The sequence below is a fragment of the Notamacropus eugenii genome, chromosome 1 (assembly GCF_028372415.1).
Source record: "Notamacropus eugenii isolate mMacEug1 chromosome 1, mMacEug1.pri_v2, whole genome shotgun sequence".
NCBI lineage: Eukaryota > Metazoa > Chordata > Mammalia > Diprotodontia > Macropodidae > Notamacropus > Notamacropus eugenii.
In genome coordinates, this window is record NC_092872.1 from 219,471,865 (window position 1) to 219,497,717 (window position 25,853).

The 25,853-nt window shown below is 41.0% G+C and overlaps 1 protein-coding gene and 1 long non-coding RNA gene across 11 annotated transcripts in view; one reads left to right on the forward strand and one right to left on the reverse strand.

Annotated features, from left to right (window-relative positions):
• Positions 1–25,853, forward strand: part of ARHGAP22 (Rho GTPase activating protein 22) — a 414,522-nt gene that overhangs the window by 306,363 nt on the left and 82,306 nt on the right. The window lies entirely within an intron of this gene.
• On the reverse strand, positions 3,232–24,253 carry LOC140516736 (uncharacterized). Of its 3 annotated transcripts, XR_011971419.1 has the most exons (6): positions 24,149–24,252; positions 16,188–16,354; positions 14,699–14,818; positions 13,264–13,348; positions 10,660–10,898; positions 3,232–7,506 (listed from the first exon to the last, which is right to left on the reverse strand). It is a non-coding gene; the product is annotated as an uncharacterized lncRNA (long non-coding RNA). The 3 variants fall into 3 exon arrangements; XR_011971420.1 differs by lacking the exon at positions 13,264–13,348 and having other exon boundaries at positions 16,046–16,354; positions 24,149–24,253; XR_011971418.1 differs by lacking the exon at positions 13,264–13,348 and having other exon boundaries at positions 24,149–24,248.

The window sequence follows — 25,853 nt, forward strand, 5'->3', positions numbered from 1 at the left end:
AGCCTGAATGAGGAAGAATGTCAGGGGTACAGACATGAGCAGTCAAGCCCATACCTGTCCACTGGATTTAAAAGGTCTGAAATTGCCTTCCAAAGGACCCAGGAGAGAGTGTTGAGAAGATGGAGCACGGGTCAGGACTCGAGCTTTTCAGTGTCATTTTCAGTAGGACTAGAGCTCTGTGGGTCATGTGAGGCATCTCATTTACCCTCCCCTTGCTTTTCTTGCAATCTATCACCCAGCTGTGTTTGCACCCACAGTATCCTGCCTCCTTCTAGTCTGACACTCCCAGAACATAAGCTGCTGCTGCAGAACTCTCTGTCTTGGCTTTCAGGGACTGTCAGTGACTCGGTCCAAGCCTATACTCTTCCTGACAGTCAGTCAGAGCAGTTACTGAGCAGAGGTGTTAGGATGGAGGAGAGGGAGGGATACTTGGGCATGTGTGAAGGAAGCAGCTTTCCTTCCCCTTAGAGACGAGGAAAGAGCCCTTTTGTATCTTTGCATGAAGAGGCTGGGGGATTACCAGATATGGACATCTTTTTAAATACAGGACAAATTTCCCCTTCACCTCAAGGAAGAAGGTACAGTAGAGTCCTAGTCATTGCTTTGAAATGCAGTGGGTTTGGGGAGGCTGCATCTTCAAACAGTTAGATTGTTCTGAGGACGCTGCGATGCTGTTGCTGCTCAGACCGGTATCACTTAGACATCGGTGATAAGAGTAAGGTGGGCAGGGAAAGGTGTCCAGGGGTGAAGCATGTGCTTGTATGAAACAAGGAAAATGAGCCAAATGCTTAAATGTAGGAGGGTGGAAAGTGGAGTAAGGCAGCCTAGGCATGGATAAATGAAATGGAGGTGTTTTTCTTTATTAAGCAATCTGGAAAGGGTAGTAGTGTAAGGAACATATTTCCCTCCCCTTGGTAGAGAAAGAGGTAAAGGAGTATAGAGGAAGAATGCAGCTTGCCTTATGAGATGCAGTTACCGTCATTTTTTAAAATTATTTTTCTTTGTTAAGAGGGAAGGTTCAATTTGAGGGCTGGGGGAGGGGTGGGGTAGAGGGGAAAGGTTATATCCAGATAGAACTCGATAGAAAAACAAAAGGCAGTCATAAAATTATTGTCTAAACATTTTAATTAATTAAAAGCAAAAAAATGGAGGGGGAGAGATTACCTATGGGGTCCAGGTGGTGCCTGGACTGCTACAGCACCATTGCATCATCACAATAAGTCTAGGTATAAAAGTGATGTTTTTATAGATTATCTGAATGAGAAATAAAAGCTAGGGTATGAAAGGAAACAAGGAGTATCTCAGGTAAAGTCACTCAAGCAAAATGTACATAATCGAGTAGGGGGAAATCAGTGGAGCAGACAAGGAGAACACTTTGGTGACCCAAGCATATTTTATACTTTCCAAGCAATTGCTGAGATATTTGTCACAGCCCGGGAAGCCTGAATACTCTCTCTGGGTACTCTCAAGAAAGAGAGAGAGGTTCCTGAGCTTGAAAAGTGCTGAGTGAAAGTCAAAGAGGTGTATTAATGGTGATTTTGCCCTCTCCCCTCCCCAGCAATAGGATTAACTAAATAATAGTTGTTGCTCCTTGGTAATGAGCTACTACCCAAATACTTGGATTTACAAGGGCATTACTTATGGGATAACATTGTATTGAGCCATGGGAATACTGGGAACTGTGGAGTTCAAGGAGGATCCAAATTCCTGGTTTGGAGCATTTTATCCTGCTATCCTGAAATACTCCATGATACAGGGAAGAAGGGAGGAGCCTCTATCTCATGGTAGCAACAGGGATGTGACCTTGGGTAATGCCAATGGTCATGCCAGTGGAATGTGAACTCACTCAAATCATACCATTTCAGTTCAGTAAGTGTTTATTAAGCACCTATTGTATGCCAGGTACTGTGCTCAGGTGGTAGGGATACAAAAAGGAGTTTACAGTCTAATGGGGAAGACAAGACTATACAGATCAAGCTATTTACAGGACAAATAGAAAATAAATAAAAGAAGGAAGCGCTAGAATTAAGAAGGGTTAATCCATCTCTAGTCCTCTTCTCCCCCCACCCCCCCCACCCCAATCCCCAAAAAAGCATAATGTCTGTTACATCCTGGACAAATGATCGTGCTGCCCCCATCCATTGATGGGAAACTCATTACCTCTCAAGACAGACTGATTCACTTTCAGATATCTCCAATTGCAAGAAATTTGTCTTTATATTGACCTGAAATTTGTTTCCCTGAACCATCCATACATTGACAGTAGTTATGTCTCACAGAAACTGAGGAGGAGGAGGAAGGGAACGGCTAGCATTCATGTGGTGCTTTAAAGTTTGAAAAACATTATCAGATCCTCACTGCAACCTGGGAGGCAGGGGCTATTAGTAGCCTCATTTTATAGATGAGGAGACAGGCTGAGAAAGGTTCAGTCACAAGGTCACTAAAGCAAGATCTGAACTTGGGTCTTCCTGACTTAAGCCCAATTCTCCATCCACTCCTCCACCTCACTCCTTGAATAGCAATCTGCCTGATCCTTCTTTGATGTAATAACCTGTTCAGTATTGGAAGATAGCTAGCATGTCCACTTAAGCCTTTTCTTTGCCAGACCAACATCCCAAGTTCTTCAGTTCCCCACGGCCGTGGGAAGTCATGCGTTCCTGCCTTATTTAGTTCTTCAGGTAAAGGCTGGATGACCATGGGCCAGGAATATTGGAGACAGGATTCTTGTTCAGGAGTGGGGTACAGCCCTCTGAGGTCTCTTTCAATCCTGAGATTGAGATTCTTCTGGAAAGTTCTTACTGACTCCCAAAAGGGGCATCTGATCATTGGCCCTTCACCACTAACTGTGTCCCAACCCTGCTGCCGAACATTTTTTTTTTAAGTATACTACCTCAGATGCTTAAAATGCCACATCCTGGACATGTTCCAGTCACAGGCCATTGCTAGACTAGCCTAGACTACAGCCTCGCCCATAGCACCTTCTCTCCACATGCTCTCCCTCCCTCTTATTCCATCAGCCCATTCCTTTTCTCCCTTCCTTGCCTCCTACTGCCCCACCCCTCACATTGGAATGGTAAAATGAACTGAAGGAGACCACAGATGTCATCCAACATAACTCCTTCATTTTACAAAAGAGGACATTGAGACCCAGAAAAGTCAAAGGGACTTTTGCCATGGGCAGATTAGTAAGTGGGAGCACTAGGTATGGAACCACACTTAAATAAATCATAATCAATTCAATAAGTATTTATTAATAGTACTAGGCACTATGCTGAAGTAGTGAGGATACAAAAAGAAGCTTACAGTCCAGTGGAGGAGAAAGCATGCAAACAGAAATATACAGTGCAATCTATTTACAGGATAAGTAGAAAATAAATAGAATTAAGCACTAGAATTAAGAGGGATTAGTCCATCTCTACTCCCTCCACTCCCACCACAGACAGAGCTGGAAGGGTTATCAGAAATCATCTAGTCCCTTTGTTTTACAGATGAAGACACTGAGGCCCAAAAGGTTAACTGATATATGCAGGGTCACACAGGTAGCAGAGCCAGAATCCAAATTCAGAATCCTTGATTCCAAATTTATCAGTCTAATGGTTCTCCAATGTTTTCATCTTAGGAATGCTTTACACTCTTAAAAATTAAGAAGGACCTCTCCCAAAGAGCTTTTGTTTATGCAGGTTTTATCTATTAATGCTTAGATAGTAAAACATCACATGTTAAAAACAAAAAAAGGAAATTAAAGCATCTTATTATCATTATGAAAATCATTTTCACCTCTCAGACCCCATTACAGGATCTTGGGACCCTCAAAGGTCCTCAGACTACACTTTGAGAACTGCTGGGCTAGTCTATGCTGCTACAGAGTCTCAAAGTTGGAAGCAACCTTGAAGGTCATCAGTTAATCACCTTGTTTTTACAGATGAAGAAACTGAGGCTAAGAGAGGTTCTGTGATTTTTCCCAAGGCCACACGGCTAGTAAGTGGCAAAGCTGGGGTTCCGCTCCAACTCCTCTGTTTATTTATTCCGTCAAGTAGCTAGTTCTTAACACATCTGTGTTTGGCTGTGCTCAGATGAATATCAAAGTGATATTTTTATAGCACTCTGAGTGTCCAAAGAGGTTTATATATGCTGCCTGTCTCATCTGATCCTCACAATCTGACTGAGATATGTCTTGTCATCCCCATCTTACAGAGGAAGGAGCCAAGGCTCAAAGAGATGAAGTGATTTGCCCAGGGCCACACAGTAAATTTCAAAGGTAGAATTTGAACCCAGGTCTCACCTAACTCCAAATCCCGGGCTTGTATAAGTACATCATGTGGTGGTATAATATGTATGTCTCTGTATAACATATATATGTGTGCAGATATCCATATATACAGATAGATGCTGGGTGTCCCAAAAGGCTTAGTGCCATTTTAAAGCTTTAACAGCTTTGGGTATGTGTATATTTGTGTCTTTCATTGGTGTTTATTGGGTTTTGCTCCATCATCATTCCTAGCCGAACTCTCATACTCCTCCTTATAGCATGGAATTTGATATAGGCTTGGTCCACTTTGGACATTCTCCAAGGTGGTCTATTACTGGAGACATCAGAAAAGGATCTCCTCCCACAGAGCGCTGACCTGTGTCCAATTGTGTCTGTGCTGTCTGGGCCTGATTGTACCATGGTCCCATGTCTCAAATTATTCCTATGAAATAAGTTTCTGTGTATTTCCCTAACTGGGACCATTAAGAGAGGTCGCAGCTAGCTCGTTGGACAGCTATCCCAAGAGAATGCATATATATGCACCTCAGTGTGGAGAGGGTACTCTCTGGAGCCAGGCACCAAGGCTCTGAACTTGGCCCTGAGCTCTTCCATAATTTTATCAGAGATGTAGATGAAGGCACAGATGGCCTACTTAGCAAATTTTTAGATAGTGCAAATCTGGGAAGGAAAATGAATATACTATGTGACAGAATCAGGATGCAAAAAGCTTTCTATAGGTTGGAATAATGAACTGAATTGAGCAACATGGAGTTTTTAAAAATAAATTTGTGTTGCTAATTTTTGTTCTTGAGTCACTTTTCATAGTTTATCCTTTCCCCTCCCAGACCCATGTAGTCCTATCACCTTGTTTTCACAGATGAGCAAAGTGTGGCTCAAAGAGATTGATTTTTCCCAAGGTCACGTAACTAGTAGAGCATCCTTTATAACAAAGAATAAAAAAGAAAAGAAAAGAAATTAGCCCGGTAAAAACCAACCAGCACATCAAAGAGCCCTGACATTGTTTTCAGCATTCTATATCCATAGGCCCTACCTCTGCAAAGAAGGGAGATGGTGCCTTCTCATTTCTGTGACCAACTTTGTTTGTGATCATTTTACAACATTCAGTTTCTGTTGTCTTGTCGTTCTATCCATTTGCGTTGGTGTATATTGTCTACCTAATTCTGCTTCCTTTACTTTAGGTCAATTAATGTAAGTTCTAGAATCATAGATTTAGACCTGGAAGAGAACTTTCTGTTCATTGACTCCAACCCTACGTGGTATAGATGAAAAAACTGAGTCCCAGAGAAGTTAAGTTTAGCTATGGTCACACAAGCTAGTAAATGTTTGAGGCCAGGTCTTCCTGATACCAAGTCTCATATCCTATTAATTATGCCTCTTAACTGCCTCTTTATCCTTCCATAGTATAATGAAACTGAGCAGGAATGAACACAAAGTCCTCTGTTTAAATTTAGAAAATCAATTGCACAAGAAAAGAATGAGAGATGTCAGTAGGTATTCTGGGGAGGCTTGGAGATAGAAATTAGGCTCGGGTTCCACTATTCATAGTCTAGAGGGGAGATTTCCCCTCAGCACCTCTCACCAAGACAGGATGTTAAATGGTCTTGGGGAGTGTTGGACAGGGGATGGCATCTAAGTCTTTTAACACGTGGAAAGTCTGGCTCACTTGGCTGCATAGAGTGGGTACAGTAAAGAGAAACTGGAGTTGATGGTGACAACTCCAATAGCTTCTAATATCAAATATAAACTCCTCTGTTTAACTTTTAAAGCCCTTCCCATCATGCTCTCAATTTACCTTTCAATCTTGTAAATTATTTCTCTTGCTAATCCGGGTACAAATCCTGACTCTTTGTATGTATGTGATCTCAGCCCAGTCACTTCCATCTCTCTTGGGCTCAGTTTCCTCATCTAGAAAGTAAGAATCTTTGAGTAGATGCCCTCTGAGATTTCCTTCCAGTTCTGAATCTCTGCTCTCATGACCCTGAGTCACCACCCATGGAGTAAATAGCTGTCATGAGTACCCAGGGAATTATCTGATAGAAGCTAGGCTGTGACTTGGCTGCCATTGAACTTGGAACGGTAGACACCAGTTAAGTACCATTTATTCCAGTAAGCAGCATCCATCAGCACCACTCAAGAGCAGGAAGCTGAGAGAGGGGGAAAGAAAGGGAGAGAGAGACAGACAGACAGAGAGACAGAGACAGAGAGAAAGAGAGAGAGAGAGAGAAAGGAGGGAGGCAGGGAGAGAGAGAGTCTTGCTTTCTTAAAGCAGAGACTGCCTGACATTCCCGGCAGGGAATTAATATAATTTCTTGACAATATACCTCTGAAGCTCTCTAGAGATAGGGATTTGCCAAGCAATAAAAGTGTGTTATTAATTTTCCTGAGTTGTGTTTATTGTATAATACTTGTGATGGGAAGAATCTTCCACTAACCATATCACATTATCCCTTCTGAGTGATAGGAATTTTTGTTGTTTTTAACTAAATCAGAAACATAAAGAATCATATAATTAGAAGGGACTTTAAAGGTCACTAGCCTAGCCTCCTACCTGTATGACATTACTAATGAGCTGTCACCCAATTTCTGGCGCTGTACTCCTAGTGACAAGGACCTTATTACTCCATTACATAATGCAACCCTTTTTGAGCTGGTCTAATTATTAAAAGGTTTCCCCATGTATTGAGCTGAAATTTACCTCCCTATCATTTTGATCCGTTGGGCCTAGGTCAGCTTTAATTGAGGGTCTAAGTCTAGGTCAGGGGCCAATAGGTGGCACCATAGTGCTCAGACACTTACTAGCTGTGCGACCTTGGATAAGTCACTTAATTCCTGTTTGCCTCAGTTTCTCATCTATAAAATGAACTGGAGAAGGAAATGGCAAACTACTCCAGTATCTTTGTCAAAAAAATCCCAAATGGGGTCACAGAGAGTCAGACACAACTGAAAATGACTAAACAAGTCTAATTTCTCTTCCATGTGGTAACCCTTCAGATAGAGTCAGCCAGGTGGTGCAGTGTTATAAAGCCTATTTCAGATATGGGGGGGCAGCAAATACAAAGGCCCTGAGTGGGAGAGCTGTAACTCCTGTGAGGAACAGCAGAATGACAGAGCCAGGATTCAAAGCCAGGTCTGCTAATCTCAAATCCAGTACTCCATCCCTGTCCTCACCTGTACAGTGAGGGCAGGCAATAATCCATGACCTCTGACATCTCTTCTGGAGACAGACCCCACAAAACCTGTAAAAGAGAAGGGACAACCAAATTGACGAGGATGTCTAATGTTTGTGAAACCATGCAGTACAGTGCAGGACATGGAGACAGAATCCTTATATACAGAGCTGGAAAGGATCTTGGGAATCATCCAGCATAACTCCCTGTTTGTACAGATGAGGAAACTGAGGCCCAGAGAAGTTAAATGACTTCTTCAAAGTTACAGAGTTGGGATGAGCACTGTCTCTGGTGTCAGAAGACCTCAGTTTAAATCTCCCCTCTGGCTTAGGTGGCTTTGGAGGTCCTTATTGATTTAGAGGTAAAGCCTTTGATCCCAGGGTCTCTAGCTCTAAATTGAATGCCCTTTCTGCTGCATTGAATTGCCTGGGTTGGAATCCCACCTCAGAAACTTATCCACTACAGATGCAAGCAGGACACTGAAAGCTCGGTCTGTATCCCTATTGATGCCCCTACCAGGAAGATAGGGACACCGGCCGTTGCAGGAGCTGCCTCACAGAGTTCATTCATATAAGGCAAACTTTAAAGAGCTTTTATATGTTTTCATTCATAGAATGAACTTTTACCAAACTAGTTTTATGGAATGATAATAATAAATAGACAAGCATAAATCAATAAATGGAGAGATACAGAAACAAGCAGATAAATATATAAAGAAATAGCAATAATAATAGCCAACCTAAGATTTGAAAAGTACTTTATGTACACTGTTTCACGTAATATCAACTCACATTGAAGTAGCCGACATGGACTTGTTCTTGGAGTTATCTAGGAAAGTGTTTTGGCTCAAAATTTAATAATTTATTAAAGAGTTGACCTTTTTGGGAAGACTGACCCTTCCCTACCCCCCTCCAAGGGAGGGGCCCATGTCTTTTATTTCTTGCCCATCTGCCCACACGGCCTACTGTAGTACTCTGCTCACAGTGTGTATTCAGCACATGCTGCTCACTGACTGACTCATCCTTTGTAAGAAGGAAAAATTGGCAGTCTCAAGAGCCACTCTACTCCTGCATGATGGTCAGCCAAGCTGGCAGAAGGCCAGAGAGTCTGGGGAAAGTCTGATACATATCCACATTTTACTTTGCTAAACTGAAAGAAATCTCTGTCCTTTGCCTATAGAGAAAGATCTTCATATTCTCCTTGGGTTTTTCCCCTTTAGCCTTAGCCTTATTATCACCAACCCAAAGACAAGGAACATTCTCCAAGCTCTGTGGCTATTCCATTATGCTCCTTCTCTACAAGTTGAAGAGAAGGTGAGAATTTTGCCGAACATCCCCTGTAACGTTCAGGGGCCCACCGAAGGATGGGCACTCCTGTCATTATCATAAGACAAGGCCGTTTCTAGGCAAGAGGGAGGCATAGGGGAGCTCTTCTGTAGTTTTGCTTGAAGAGCTAGAATTTAAAATATAACATCAGCCCCTGAGATTCATGAGATGCAGTGATGAAGAACGGTCTAAACAAACTGTGGTACACAAATTCCCTGTAAGAACTGGAAAATAATGTGAAGACAGAGAAGAATGAGAAGAAAAAATTGATTCAAAGTGAAGTAAACAGAACCAGTGAGAGATTATGCACAGTGACTGCAATAAAATCAAGTACGGCAGGAGCAAAACAGTCAGAGCCAAACACTGTGCAAATATAGTGTCCAAGTGTGGCCCCAAAGAGGACAGCAAGAATGCTAATAATTGTAATAGCTGGTATATGTATAGTACCTTATGGTTCTCATATATATATATATATATATATATATATATATATATGTGTGTGTGTGTGTGTGTGTGTGTGTATAAATATATATACATATGTACTTATACATATACATATATATGTGTGTGTATAATTTCATTTGAGAATAAATACACCGTCCCTGCACTTGGTATGAAACACTGTATGTAATATCAAGTTTTTTTAATATATCAGTTGGTTTTGCTGAATATCGCTTCCCTTCTTTTATTAAAAAAAAAAATCTGTTGTTATAAGAGATAAGTCCCTGGGAGGATATAGGGGAGAATACAATGAGAAATTTAGGTAATGTTAAAAAAGATATTAATTGAAAGGTCATTTTTTAAGTTATGAGATAACATATAATTCATGTCATCCAGTGAATTAATGGTGTGCAATGGATAAAATGCTGGGCATGGAATCAGGAAGCCTTATCTTACTGAGTTCAAATCTGATCTCACATACTTACTAGCTGTATGACCCCAGGTAAGTTGCTTAACCCTGTTTGCCTCAGTTTCTTCATCTGTAACCACAAATGATGATTTTTCAGGTAGAAACTAAGAGGCTGATCTCTCTAGTGGGTGAGATGGAAGACTACTGAAAATATTGATACCCTGAAGACATCATCTGCCTACTATGAGAGTATTATTGTACTAGGTCATGTGAGAAGGTTTATGTGTAATAGAAGACAAAGATCCCTCCATTCAAGAGGCAAAGGCTTGGGATCAGGCCTTCTCAAAAGCAAGACAGCCATTTACTTTTCTAATAGTGACCTCTGGTGGGTAAAGGAGTCACCACCATTGTGGGTCCTAAGAGAGACACATAGAGGCTCAATAGATCCAGGCTACTGCAGTCAAAATACTGATTTTAGGGGATAAGATTTGATCCCATAAGTGATGTGGTTAATAATAATTTGCTGTTTCTGACTCTTTGAGACCCAATTTGGGGTTTTCTTGACAAAGATATGGGAGTGGTTTCCCATTTCCTTCTCCAGTTCATTTTACAAATGAGGAGACAGAGGCAAACAGGGTGAAGTAACTTGCCCAGGGTCACACAACTAGGAAGTGTCTAAAGCCAGATTTGAACTCAGGAAGATTAATCTTCCTGACTCCAGGCCCTACCTTCTGTGTGCTGTGGCATTACCTTGCTGCCCTTCCCAATCCAACACTATTCCTTCCACTACCTATGTTAGAGAAACAACAGATTCCAGAGCTAGCTGATGAGCCTTCTCATTGAGGCTAGATTTTGTTTTTTGCTTTATTTTCATTTGCATCTTTTGTTTTTAGTTCATCTACCTATTCTTTCTCCTTTTCTACTCAGAGAGCCTCCATTATAACAGAAAATAAGAAAGAGAAAAAGAAAAAAAATAGAGCAAAATAAGTGAGCGTTATCAGACAAGTCTAGCAGGGCATCCCATGTTCCACATCCATAGTCCCCCACCTCTGTTAAGAAGGGAGGTACATCCTCTTATGTCTTTTTCCCCAGATAGGCTTATTCTTTATAATTATGCAGGCTTCAGTTTCAACTTTCAAAAAATTGTTCTTATTTTTTCCAATTCCTTATTGGAACTTAAACACAAGTTGAAGACCTATAAAACATGTAGATAGTGAAATCCAGAATCCAGCCTGAAAATTGGAGGAGTCGCTGGAGAGAAGGGGCAGGAAATGTTCCCAAAGGACCTAAAAAAGAATAAATAAGAAATTCTTGCTATTCTCCTGTGTAGTACCCTGAGATTGTTAGCAACAGGAAGGATTGTAGAAAAAGCCTTCTCTGCATGGCTAGCCTGTGGGAATATTTCATCTTTCCCCTTTGTGTTTCAAGTTACTATATGTCTAACACAACATATGTCTCAAAGGACACAGCACTGGGTGTTATGGGGGTTTTATTTGTGAGTGGGAAGGAAGTCACCACAATTAAAAGCAGAATAAAAACAAAGAGATGGGGCACAGGATTGACTGAAGCAATTTCGAAATGAGATGGCTTCCTGCCCTTAGAAACAAAGAAGGCAGCAGCTGTCCCATGCTGTGCCCTCAGGGCACCTGCTAAAGGCAGCCTAGACAGGATGTGATTTTTTAAAAAACCAGACAGCAGTGGAAGGAAGGATAAACTAGTGAGGATAAGCTAGAGATCTGACGTTTCTTTGGCCTGTGCTGCCATTCGTAGATTGGAGAATAGCGATAACGTTTTTGAGCATGTTACCCTAATTATAGCTTGGTTACTATCCATCCAAGATGACAGAATGTCAAGTAGTAATAGCTGCTTTTACACGCTTTCCTCACAAAATCCCTGTGAATAGGAAGTGCAGATTCTCATTTCTGCTTTACAGATAATGAAAAAGTGACCTTGGAGAGGTTAAGTAACGCATGCAGTGTCACCCACAGCTGGGGACTGTGGGAGCTGGGACTTCTACCTGGGTCATCCTGACACTAAGTCAAAGGCTAGGGAGGGCGACATGCGATCTGGAAGCCACTAGAAGGTAGAGTGGGTGACAGAGTGGTTTGAAATGAGACTGGAGCCAAATTTTGTGAAAAGCCCTGAATGTCTCTGGATTTTATTCTAGGGGCAGATAGGAAATGTGTTGTTTCTTCACTCATTCAACCATCATTTTATTAAAGTACCTCCCATACACAAAGCATGGTACCAGATGCTAGGAGATCTGCAAAGGGAATTAGACCCAATTGCCTGCCTTTATGGAGTCTGTAATCTAGCTGGAGGGATTTGACAAAGACACAAATATGCAATACGGGTAGTTTGAATAATGAATCTCTTAAATTGCATTATTTGAATTCCACACAGTGGATTTCCATTGGGTTGGAACCAATTTCCATATTTTGCATAAATTATCACTTCAGAGAGTGCAAATGTGAATACATGCCACCACTTAAGGGAATTCATTATTTCCACTAGTTGGGGACTTAGCTGTATTATAGTATGCAATAAATATGAGGTGGGACAGCTAGTATATCTTTGGATTCAGGAAGACCTAGTTTCAGGTCCTGCCTTGGAATGGGATTAAGGACAGATTATTTAAATTTACAGCGTGTTAAACCTACGTCTATAAATTACAAAGGATTTCCTATTGGAAAGTCTCTACTTTGATGAAATTAGTTTCAGACCTCCCCCCAATATCAATATCATACAGTATAAAATAGTAAAGGTAAAATATAATAGAATACCAAAGGAGATTCAGAGTATTGCGTTATCAGAGAAAGGGAAAACCAGTCTTCAGCTGCTGAAGGGTTGTTCTAAGTCAGCAGCATTAAAAATCAAAAGGAGGGTTGGATGCAAGAGATACTGCAGAAATAGGATGTATAGGAAATCACTGGATATGGGAGGTAAGGAAAAGAAAGGAAGACGCAAATCCTGAGTAATTAGGTGAATGGTGAGGGCCCTAACTGAAAAAGGAAAGTCATAAAAAAGAATCAATTTAGAAAAGACAGAAATTTCAGGAATAGGGCGATGTAGGTAATCTAAATGAGCTAGGTGGTGCAGTGTAATAGAGTCAGGAAAGCCTGATTTCAAATCCAACCCAGACACTCATTAGCTATGTGTCCCTAACTTAACCTTAGTCTGCCTCAGTTTTCTCCTCTGTAAAATGGAGGTGATAATAATATCACTGACCCTTGGATAAGGATCCTGAGGATCAAATAAGATCACATGTGAAGCATTTTGCAAACCTTATGTTGCATATTATTTTGCATTGTATAAATGCTTGATATTGTTAGATTTTATCTATCCCACAGGTGCTGTGTACTGTGTAAAAAGTACTACTTAAACTCTGGTTCGAGTCCCAGCACCACTAGTAGGTAAAAAATCCCTTCTGTTCTCTGTGCTTTGGTTTCCTCATCTATAAAATGAAAACAAGAGGATCTCAAAAGCCCCAGTGTCTTGTAGAGTCAATGGAAATGTTGCTTTGTTGATAGACTCAGCTGCTAAGAATTAATTGTGAAGAGATATGGAAAAATAAAAAACTTCTGGCATGAGAGAGCAGTTTAGAAATTAGAGGAAAGGAATGGGGAAAAGATGACTAGGGTCTGATTCTACCATCTCATGATGTTTTTAGACTGGAGTTTCTTCCCTCCTTCTTTGGGTTCATGGTCGTCTAAAGCTGGAGCAAGGGGAGAAGGATCTGCCATAAGATTAACAACAAAACAATAATGGTATTACCAAACGTAATTAAAACCTTAAGGACTTTAGTTGTATTATCTCATTTTATCCACACAACCCTGACACGTTGGTGTTATTATTATCCTCACTTTACGGAAGAGGAAACTGAGGCAGAGAAAGGATAAGTGACTTGTGCAGGGCCACAGAGATCTTCCCTACTCCAAGGCCATCATCCTGTTGATATCATAGTGATGTCAAAATCAAATAGAAATCGGGGCCACTACTGGGCCTGGAGTCAAGAAGTCTCTTCCGTAGTTCAAATCTGATTTCAGACACTTACTAGTTGTATGACCCTGGGCAAGTCATTTAACCCTGTTTGCCTGTTTCCTCATCTGTAAAAGGAGCTGGAGAAGGAAATGGCAAACCTTTTCTTTGCCAAGACAAGGATCTTTGCTAAGAAAACCCCAAATAGAGTTGGACACAACTGAAAAATGACTGAACAGTAAAACCTACACATGAGGATTCCTGTAGGCCACATGTTAACTTAGTTTTAAAATATAGTGTTACCTGTGTTTTATTATTTTTTATTTACTTTGGTAAATAATTCCCAATTCTATTTTGATTTAGTTCTCACCCTGGGAGTGTTGTAGAGCAAGCAGCCCACAATTCTCCTGTCTGACCCCTCCGCTGCCTTGACAGGGATAAGTTATCTAGCTCCATTTACCCTACTTTCTGTAGGAATAAGGATGATAACATTAATTCACATTTACGTAGCCCTTGAAGGTTTGCAGCTTTGCTTTTGCAGAGATTATCTTCTTTGATCCTCACAACAATAACCCCTGTTATTAGGGCTGTTATTACCTTCATTTTAGGGTTAAGGAAATTTTAGATCAGAAATGTTAGGGGACTTGCCAAGGCTTCTACAGCTAATTAATATCTCACGACTAAGGCGTGAAGACAGGCCTGAGCCCTTTTCTCCTGATTTCAAGGTCAGTCTTCTGTCTCCTACACAATACTGCCTCTCATGAGGCCAACCAGACCTTCCATGGTTCATTGGATTGGATATCTGGTGTTCAGAGTTAGGTGAGCTAAAAAATCAACTGGGGTGCTACAAAATATTTGCGATGCCTTCCGTGGTCTGTGATATCATCCATGTGGGCACTCCCTCCTACAGTGTAGATTGTAATTTCTTCTTGCTTTAGAAGATGGTCTTCATCAGTGGCTATGCCCCACCCCAACCCCCAAAAAAGTCATCCCTGGGAGGTCAGCCTTCTGGTGAAGAACCTCTCTTTGGTCTTATTTAGATTACTCTTCAAATAATAGTACATCTGCACATTTATATCTATACTTGTATGTGTAAATAAATACGTACATATTCATATGTTGTCATTGTTCAGTTGTTTTAGTCATGTACAGCTCTTCATTGACTCCATTTGGGGTTTTCTTGGCAGAGATACTGGAAATGGTTTGCCATTTCCTTCCAGCTTATTTTCTAGATAAGGAAACAGAAGCAAATAGGGTTATATGACTTATCCAGGATCATACAGCCAGTACGTATGTGAGGCCAGATTTGAATTCAGGAAGACAAGTCTTCCTGACTCCAGCCCTGGCTCTATCCACTATACCACCTAGCTGCTTCAATATACTCATCATACACACACACACACACACACACACACACACACACACACACACACACACACATACACACACACATAAATATAAATGTATACATATATGCATGTATGTGCGTATATAGATAGATAGATAGTCAAAGAACCATATAATTACAATTTTACATCATTTATATCATTTTATAGATGAGGAAACTGAAGGAGCAGTAGTTAGAGCAATGGGCCTAAGGTCAGGAAGACCTGAGTTCAAATCTGACCTTGGACAATTATTAGCTGTGTGATCCTGGGCAAACCCCCTTAACATCTTTTTGCCTCTATTTCCTCAACCATAAATGGAGCTAATAATAACACCTACTTTGAAGGGTTGTTGAAAGGATCAAAGAAATAATATTTGTAAGAAAGCACTTTGCACTATGCCTGGCACATATTAAATACCACATATAAATGCTTATTTCCTTCTCTTCCCTTCCCTTGGATTTAAGCCCAAGTCTTGGTTCCAAGTCTCAGAACTCTTTCATTTTATCCCCTTGCCTAAAACAGCTTATAGTTCTGCCTGTGTGGATAACTGTATTATTAGGTGTACTCTAGAGAGGTTCAAAGACCTTCTGGTTTTCTTACTATGATTTTCTGGTCATTTTTCTTAATGAAACAGTTCTGGATATTTTGGTAATGCCTTTCATAACTTGAAAGGCATTACCAAAATATCCAGAACTGTTTATATAATCAAAGAGTTAAAGTTTGGGTGGAGAGATTCTCCATTACCAGAGCCATAACCACTAATTTTAGTGCCTGGGGCAAGCAGCATGTACTCTCAGATCAGCTTTTTAATTCATGATATGAAAATACTACAAGTAATTAAAATAAATTCAGTTGAGTGGAAGAGTTACTATAGTAGCTCACAGATGGGTGTTATTAACAATGTTCACCATCTGGCAGCTTCTAATTTTTACTAATTATTCTTGCTAATTAGGTACTAAACACATTTGTTTCTGTGCTGCTGAAGGAGTGTTTATACTGTCCATGGGTAAATATAACAGTTGTTTTTTTTAAATACACACTTTAAAAATTATTTCTATTTTTTGCACCTTCTAAATTTCAGGACCTTTAGGAGAAATTCTGCATGCCTGTCCTTGTTACAACTCTGTCTTGTATCCTGTATCTTTTATCACTTTCAGCTTGATTATTAACTTGTGATTCGGTGCTTATTCCTCGGAGTTGAAAGCCAACCTTTGCTCCAGGGGTCGTTTCTGCAGCTCTGAATTTCCTTTTGATACCTAATCAGGTTAGAGACTGGACCAGGTTCTTCAAGTATCCTAGCTTCAATGAAGAGATAATGTTTGCAGCGTCTTCCAAAGAAGAAAAACTATCTAGTTGAGTATCATCTAAAGGAGATACTAATTTATAAACAGAAACAGAAAGTCAATTTAGCATAAAACCTATGACATGAAACAAAAAATTCTCACCACAAATCAAAATGAGTCATTCAGGCCAAATACATGTGGATAGTTTTCAAAATTCTCAAAGCCCCCAAAAGAAGTTTTCATTATAGTGCCATTTTCCTGGCTAGGAATAATCTTGTCCTTATCTTTTTTTATAACTCCTCTCAAAGCATCACTATTTCCTAGCATCTCATATGTCCACAGAGGTAACACTAGTATTGTTTCTGGAATAATTCCTTGTCAGCAAAGCCACAACTAGGTCATGGAATGGGGCTTTGTCACAGGGTATCAAAACGTAAAGGGCACTTACCTGTACTCCGTCAGAAACAAATGCCCTTAGAATCTGAGTCACAAGAGTAATTAGTTAAAATAAGAATTTACAGGCAAAGCAGCCCAGACGGAATACTGGCCTTGGAGCAGACTCTGCCTGCAACATATAGGGTGATCCTTAGTAAATCATTTAACCTCTCAATACCCTAGACAATTGGCTAAGACTGTCAACTGCAGAAAGGTAACCTGCCCTGTTAAAGAGAGTTTCCTTCCCCAGAGCACCATAAACCAATCAAATCTCAAGTCTGAACAGAAACAAAAAGAAAGCTACCAAATGATGCATTTTCTTTTCCCATCCCAACTTCCAATGACTGTAACACAAGTGAGTTCCTCCCAGGCTCAGCCTTGACCATTCCCTCCTCCCTCCATAGACAGTTTCCCCAGCAGTAATCTCTTTCTACCTACCCTAGGGTGGTATCTTGGGGTTTATTTAGACCCCAAGACGTTCTCAATGGAATTTGTCTTAAAAAGTTGGTTCAAGGGCACTTTTTTTTTCTTGCTTACCCCAGGTATCAAATTACTTTGACCAAGAGCCGAAGAAAAAAATACTTTAATTTTTTTAAAAATGCCTATGTTCAGATCTTTTTTTACTGAGGTGTAAGTAAGTAGGTCACAAACTGCCCAGGGGCTAGCTTCATAGTTGAGGTAAAGCTAATTACTGGAGATACGAAGATGATACAGTTCCTGCCCCCAGAAGCCCACATTCTGCTAGTGAAGATGGCAGGTGTAACACATGACCACATACTAAATATATGCAGAATAAATACAAGGGAATTCTTTTTGTATTGGGTAGACTCTTGCTGTCTCACGATTGTGTAATTATAAATCATAGATTATTTCAGTTAATCCTTACAACAATCCTGTGATACAAGTACAACAAGTACTAGTAACCTCATCTTATAGATGAGGAAACTGAGGCACAGAGAGCTTGAGTGATTTGCCTGGGATTGCACAGCTAGTAAATGTGTAAGGCAGGATTTGAACCCAGGTTTTCCTGATGTTTCCACCATATCTGAACCACAGCCTGCTCAAGATCCATTTTGTATTTGGCTTAACTTCTGGGAGAGGATGAACTGTTGTTTGTCTAAGTTGGAAATGTCTGTTTAATGAGCCCTAATCAAGGAACATCCTTGATGGTGCTGTCCCCCTGGCATTTTTCCTCAGACATATGGTGGCCATGACCTACATCTCCAGAGCTCCTGGTCACATTACCATGGATTGTGCAAACCTCTCCTACTGCAGCTGGGATCTGGGAGCAAGCAATGAGAGTTGGGGGAGGAACAGCTGGCCACAGCTAAGGAATTGCAGAGTCTCTTTTGTCCCAAAGGGTGGTGGGGTTGGAGTGGGTAAAATAGTCTTAAGTGTCTTGATTTCCTAATTTGGTTTAGTTCTTTCTCACAGGAAGGGAAATGGCTGGATTTAGCTTAATGTCTCAGGCCCAACTAGTCCATTGCCCAGCTGTATTCATTTCAATTATTAATTAGGCTGTTGAATAGATAGTTAAATGTGTTTAACCCAAATGCAAGCTCATTAACTTATCTCCTCCATGCACAGACGAACCATTGACATTGGTATAAGAATGTTAACCCTTATCTTTCCTCTGGAGTTTTGAATATTTACATCTGAAACCAATGGAAAGAATGTTAGACCAGAACCCAGACAACCTGGATTTGAATTTCAATTCTGTCTCTTATTGGTATCTAGGTGACCCTGGGCAAATCTGCCTCCCTATGATTTCTCCCCATTTGCCTGTCTCAGATCAATTTTCCTCATCTGTACGAAGAAGGAATTGTAGGAGATGGCTTCCTTCCACCTCTAAAATTAGTCTTTGATTCATATATCATTCTAATCAGGCAGGTAGGTGGTTAGAGTGGTCAGCTTGGATTCTGGAAGTCCTAAGTATTAATTCTGCCTCAGATATTTACTAGCAGTGTGACGCTGGGCAAATCATTTAAACTTTCTCAATCTCAGTTTCCTCATCTATAAAATGGGATCTCATTAGCACCCATGAATTCAGTCATCTCTATACTGATGCTTCTCAATTCTGCTTAGTCAACTCCAATGTCTCTTCTGAACTCCAGTCTTACATCTCCAGCTGTGAGATTGGAAATCATGAACTAGATATCCCATAGATATCTTGAACTCAATGTGTCCAAAATTGAATATACTATTTCCCCCAAAACTCTCCCTAATTTCCTTATAACTTGTTGAGGGTCCCACCACCCTCCCAGTCATGAAGGTTCACTACTTAAGTGTCACTCCCTTCTCATTCTATTACCCCCATAGCCAATTTTGATTTTGCCTTCATCACATTTCTCATATATGCCCTCCTCTCCTCTGACACTCTTATCACCTGATCACTTCATGGTTGGACCATTTCAATAGCCTTCTGGTTGGTCTTCTTGCCATTCTCTCCCTACCATATTCTCTCTTCTACTCAGCCATCAAACTGATCTTCCTAAAATGAAAGTCTGACCATGTCACCTTCCTTAGATTCAGTAAACTCCAGTGGCTCTCTGTCACTTCTAGCATCGAATATAAAATCCTGTCTTTGGCATTCAAAGGCTTTTATAACTTTCTCCCCCTCACATACCTTTCTACTCTTTACTCCCCTTGCAGTTGGGTGACTCAGGCCTTTTTGTTGTTGCTTGTACACTACATTTCCATCTCTCAACTCTGGGTATTTTCATTGGCTGTCCCCATGCCTAGAATGCTCTCCCTTCCCTATCTCAGCCTCTTGGCTTCCTCTAAGTCTCAGCTAAAATCCAACCTTTTATAAGAAATCCTTTTCTGATCCCCCTTAATGCTAATTAATGTCTTTCCTCTGCTGATTTTTTCCAATTGATCCAGTGTATATCTCATCTACATGTAGTTGTTTGCGTATTGTCTCCCCATTAGGCTGTGAACTCCTTGAAATCGAGGACTGTCTTTTGTTTTTCTTTGTATCCTAACTACTTACATACTCCTGATACATAGTAGGTGCTTAACAAATGCTTCTTTACTGGTAGGACCAAATGAAATAACATGTATAATGCTTTGCAAAAATTGAAGGACTTTGTAATTGTTATTATTTTTAATTCATTGGCATTATAATTATTGTTATTTTATGCCTAATCAGATTTTAAACAGTGACAAGCTGCTCTAGACACTTTCAGGCTACCTCTGGTACTTATCATAAAGAAAATCAATATACTTGATCCCAGGGCACATTGAATGGCTGTCACTAGGTGGTAGTCATGGTGAAACTGCGTAACGGATAGAATTCTGAGTTGGGAATCCAGAAGACCAGGTTCAACTTCTGTTTCTGAAACTCACTTGCTCTATGACCACAATCAACCGCTCATTTCACCTCTATCAGTCTCAGTATCCTCATCAGTAAAATAGAGATAATAATACCGATGATAACAACTTAACAGGGCTATGAGAATCCAGTGAGACAATGTTTGTCAAGCCTTTGCAGACTTCCAAGCTATATAAATATCTGAAAAAACTTGAAGAGCTGTTCCCTGGAAGGAGAATTAGAGTCACTCTCAGGTGCTATTATCACCCCCATTTTGCAGTAGAGGTAACTGAGGCAAACAAAGGTTAAGTGACTCACTCAGGGCCACACAGCTACTCAGTGTCTGAGGTCAAATTTGAATTCAGGTTTGACCCAGGGCTCAGATGGCAGAACAAAAGGTCTTGTGTTCAAGTTGCAGGAAGACAAATTTAGACTTGATGCAAAAAAAAAGCAACAACTTTCCCAATAATTAGAGTAGGGGGTTCTTAACCTGGGATCTTTGATTTTGTTTTGTTTTGTTTAATTTTGATATATTTTAGTATATTTGGTTTCCTTTGTAATCCTATGTATTTTGCATTTACAAAGCATTTTTCTTAGGAGTCCCATAGCTTCACCAGAAGGCCAGAAGTCACCATGTCATGTCACTATGACACCAAAAAGATTAAGAATCCCTGAATTAATATTAGCCTCCAGCAGTGAAATGGGCTGTTTTGCAAGGTCCTACCCACCCTTACCCTCCGCATCATAAGTCTTCAAGTAGAAGCTGGATGATTTCTCATCAGGTGTGTTGTGAGGAGTTCTTTTTTGGACATGGATTGCACTAGATGACCTCTGAGCACCCTCTCAACTCTGAAATGCTGTAATTCTGTGATAAACAATGACTTTTTCTTTCCCTCCATTTCTGACTCACAAGAGAAAGAGGAGAGAGGCAGTGTAGTAGAGTAGAATGGAGCTAATTGTTGGAGTCTCCCACCTGAGTTTGAGTTTGACCTTGTGCCCCTGTTTCCTCTTCTGTAAAAATACATGTGTACTACTGATGCAGCAGGACTGCACAGGTATCCGCAATTTAAAAAAATCCAATTCCTTGGTGAATTATTTTAGAGGATTTATGGAGAAAAAAATTTTTAAGATGCAGTCAAGAGTTTAGAGAATGAGAACATGTTAATGGGCTGTGGAAACTGCACTGCATCCCTCATCCCAGGATTGTTTTGAGGATCAAGTGAGATCATATCTGCAAAGCCCATATAAATGTGAGTTATTATCCTTACAGATCCAGCTGGACCTCCCAAGTGAAACATAACAGAGAAAGACAATAAGGCCTGGGGATGGACCTTCTTTAGGGGCAGGAAAGGAAAGGGAAAGAAATAAGCATTTATATAGCTCCTACTGTGTACCAGGTACTAGGGGCTAAGTGCTATTTACAAATATCTCATTTGAACCTTACAACTCTGGGAGGTAGGTGCTATTATCACCCCATTTTGCAGTAGAGGTAACTGAGGCAAATAGAGGTTAAGTGACTTGTCCAGGGTCACACAGCTACTCAGTGTCTGAGGCTGCTGACTCAAGGCCTTGCACTCTATCCACCTAGTTTCTGTTGATCCCATCCCCTCCCCATAATTAAAAGCCCCTGATGCTGAGCTGCCCTAGCAACTTTTTTTGAAGGGAATGAGTCACAGAATTATAGATGTAGAGCTTAAGGAGTCCTCAGAGAGCATTTCAGCTTATGCCCTCACTTTATAGTGAGGAAACTAAGGCCAATAAAATTAAATAATTTGCTGGAGTCCTAACTTACCTTTTTCTTTTTTTTTTTTAAATAAAGAAGTGGCAATACAAAGTGAGACCCAATGAGAGGTCATTTAATGTCAGACCTCGAGAGAGGAGTTGTCGTGTTAAGACTGAGCTGAAGGGGAAGGACCAGAGGTTCTCAGTAATTCATTAACCACACACCTCTCCTCTGAAAATTTCCAAGCGTTTAGAGTTTGTTTGCTTCTGAACAGCCTCTGACATTGGGAGCTTTCCAACTCCTCAGAGATGACAGGAGGCATCCTGGGAAGCTTCCACAAGGGGGCTTTCTCTTTCAATCCAAGAACGTTCACGAAATCTGTAGTTTGATCAAAACCGTTCAAGTACCTGCCTACTGGGCATTGTTAAATCTCAGTAACAGTTCAGTTCAGTACAGCAAACTTGTGTCCAGGGCCTCAGGTGTCCTGGAGCATCAAGGATACAACAGTGGAAAACCACACCATCTCTGCTTTCCAGATGTTCACAGTGTGCATATGAATTAGGAAAAGCTAGGGCAGGGTGAGAAGGACAGAAAAAAGAAGAAAGGAAGGAGGGAAAGAAGGAAGGAAGGAAGGAAGGAAGGAAGGAAGGAAGGAAGGAAGGAAGGAAGGAAGGAAGGAAGGAAGGAAGGAAGGAGAGAAGGAGAGATGTGCCCAAATGTAATATGTGCCCAAATGCTTTCTTTTACAAAAAACAAAACCTGGGCCCAGGGCCTCTCTTTACTCAGCTCTGTTACTCAGTAAAACATGATGAGCTCTAATCTCTAACTGCTCCTATGCTTTTTCCCACTTCTGCCTCCCCTTCAATGGGTGGGGTGACAGGAGCATCCATAACCTCTTGCCAGCACACCTGTGCCCAAGGTCCCCCACTTATTTGCCTCATGTTAAATATCCCTAGGCAGCACTGGGCTGTAATAGCCCCGTTGCTTGGAGCCAGTGCTGGCCTGTGCAGTTGCACTACACCAGGAATGGAGCATTCTGGTAATTGAGAAAGAAAACAGAACACAAGGCGTCATTCTCCCTCCATCTGAGGGGTATGTGACTTCAATGCCGTGGTGTTCCACTAGGTAAAGAGACTTTGTAAACATAGAAATCACAGCTGTGTCCTTGTTTATCAGTCCTTTGCCCCAAATGACCTCCTGTGATTCCCATACACTCCGCCACAGGATCCTGGTTGTCTGCCTCTGTTCTGGGTCATGCGAAATGCACATTTATTGATTTGTTGTTGCTTTGCATCTGCCCTGGGCCCAGTTGAAACACTGTCCCTTAAGAAGCATCGAGCATTATTGAGCATTAAAACCTGCACGCAAGGCGGAATTGGCCCCAGTGTGGTACTAAAGAAATATAGCCCTCCACACTAGCCTGTGCTTTGAGCAGGTGTCTTCATCATTTGTAATGAGCTCTGGGGTACTGATGAAACCTGGCAGGACCCAGCATTAATGAGCAGGGTTTCCAAAGTGCCAAACAGTTCCCCGCAGGAGAGGAACAGCAGTAGGTCAGAGTTATTGTTTATTCTACAACAGGAGGCTGAGGGCAGAGCCCAAAGTAAATGGAAATGGAATGCCAGAGCAAGCATGCTGGCACTCAGGCTCCCAAGAGGGGCATCAATGAGTCAAACAGCAGGAAAGCAGCAGTGATGGGCACAGCAGCTTTGACAGCAAACTTAGCTTATGTTTCAGAGGGAGTTAGGAGGTTCCTGATGGATGTTTCATGACCTCTGCCCTCTGCCCTTGAGGGAGGCTCAACTGTTGATATTGGTCTGTTTTCTAACCATAATTTAATCCTTCTATATCCCTCAGCACCCAAGTAATCATAGAAAAACAGTGTGATGTCAGTCTTCAGAACGATGTCCCCAGATTTTGTTTATTTTCTGGACCTGAGCTTTCTTGGATAAAGGAAACTCTCAGTGAAGCAATTTACTCTACCAGTTCAAACAGCAATAGTTCTGTCTTCTATAGGCTTAGAGTATGGCCTGGGGTATTCTGTGGTTAAATGACTTGTCTAAAGTGTATTTCAGAGGCAGGGCATAACTGGCTCAAAAGCCCCATCTCTATCTGCCTCTTCTTGCCAGATTAATCTTCCTAATTAATCAGAACACATGACTCCTAGGCTCAAAAATTTTCAGTAGCTCCCCCATAGCTTAAACCTCTGAGTCTGTTTTTCTAGTCCTTCCATAATCTGGGTCCAAACTTCATTCATATCACTTTCTTCCTGGACCTTGTATTATATCTGAACCAAATATCTGCCCTGGCTTCCTGCCTCTGACCATACCATACCACTACCACCCCCCATATGTAGAGTTCCCACATCTCATTCACACTTAGCTTTCAGTACTCTTAAAAATAAAACCACAGATACCTTCTTTTTGGAGCCTTCCTTGAACCTTCTCCCAAAAATAATGCCTCTCTCATCTGATCTCAAAGCACTGAACACCTGTCCTTTGTAGCATGAACTTTTCACATTCTGATTTGTATTTTATCCAACTCTGCGCATAAATTTGTATTCTTTCTCTAAGAGGGACAGCATGGTCCAGTGGCTATCAGGCTGACCTTGGAGTCAGGAAGACCTAGTTTCAAGTCCTGCCCCTGATACATACTACCTGTGTGATCACAGACAAGTCACTTAACCTTTTCAATGCCCTGGTCAGCTATCCAAGACTGAGTTGAAGATGAATTGCAAATATGAGTTGGTGGAAAGAATTTCCACCTAAAGAACTCTCTAATCAAAAGAAATCACAAAAGAACAAAACACAAAAATTATATTGTATAACCCGTAAGGATGTGAACCATATGTTATTTAACTTTGTATCTAGCATGGTGCCTTGCACACAGCAAGTGCTTAATCTTTGTTTGTTGACTAAATGAATGATAGATAGACACGTAGAATGCTTTGGACTATCACTTCACTGTTTGCAATAAAAGACTCCTAAGATTTGAGGATCAGTTAGGTAATGGAATTGAGAAAGTATCTTCCATTAGATGAGACATACAGGAGAGCTAAGAATCAGGTTTCAGTTATTTACATACTCCATTCTTCATCGAATCTGTGCATTTCCACATCTCTGGAGGCACCTGGTATTCTGCTTTCTATGAGTGCCTTGCACATAGTAGGTGCTTTATAAATGCTTATTGATTGATTGATTGATTGGTTGATTTCAAGGTCATCAGAGAAGAATAAGACTCCTCTGTCTAGCTAGAGTTAAATGTAAGCAAATTCTTCAGCCTCATTTGTTATCTTCTGGGAACAATAAAGTAGCCCCTACTCAAGCCGTCTCTGAGCCAGCCTCAAAGACGTCCGAGGAAAATAAATAGCAGTGATCTGTCTTGTTGGCTGTAGGTGCTAGTTTGGGCTATTTGTCAAGTCACTCCTGCACGGTGTAATAAAAGACTGCCTATGCCAAGTTATTTTCAAGCTACTGCAGATGTAATCATGGGGTTGTGGACTGCTCTCCCAGATACCAATTTGAGTCATTCTGGATTGATATGTGAGCTCATCCATGTGGGTATTCCCTCCCACCATCCATCCACACTTTCTGCAAATTTGAGTTACAGGCTATTTATTATTCTCTGCTCTGTCTGCATGGGTAAGGAGAGAGATGTGTATGATACAATAGAAAGAGTAGTTCCTTTGGAATCCAAGGACTCCAATTCAAATTTGAGCGTTTGTATGACTTTGGACACATTGTATGACCTTTCTGGGCCTCAGTTTCTTATTTGTGCAGTGAAGGAGTTGGACAACGTGGCCTTGAAGGTCCCTTCTAACTCTAAACCCATGATCCTTCCAGGGAATGAGATAGATCTAGCCTCAGTTTCAAGCCAGCCCTAGAGGTATACACTTTGCTCTGAAGCCTGCTCTTCTGATTGGTGAGTCCCTAGACCAAATTGCCATTTGATGAAGGGCTCCAACCATGCTCATGTCAAACCTGAATCAACTCACTCTCCCTTTCCTGTCTTCCTCACATCACCTCTTTATATATAGCGTCTCCTACTATAACATTAGTTCCTTAAAGGAAAAGACTACTTGTATTTCTGCACACACACACACACACACACACGCACAATAC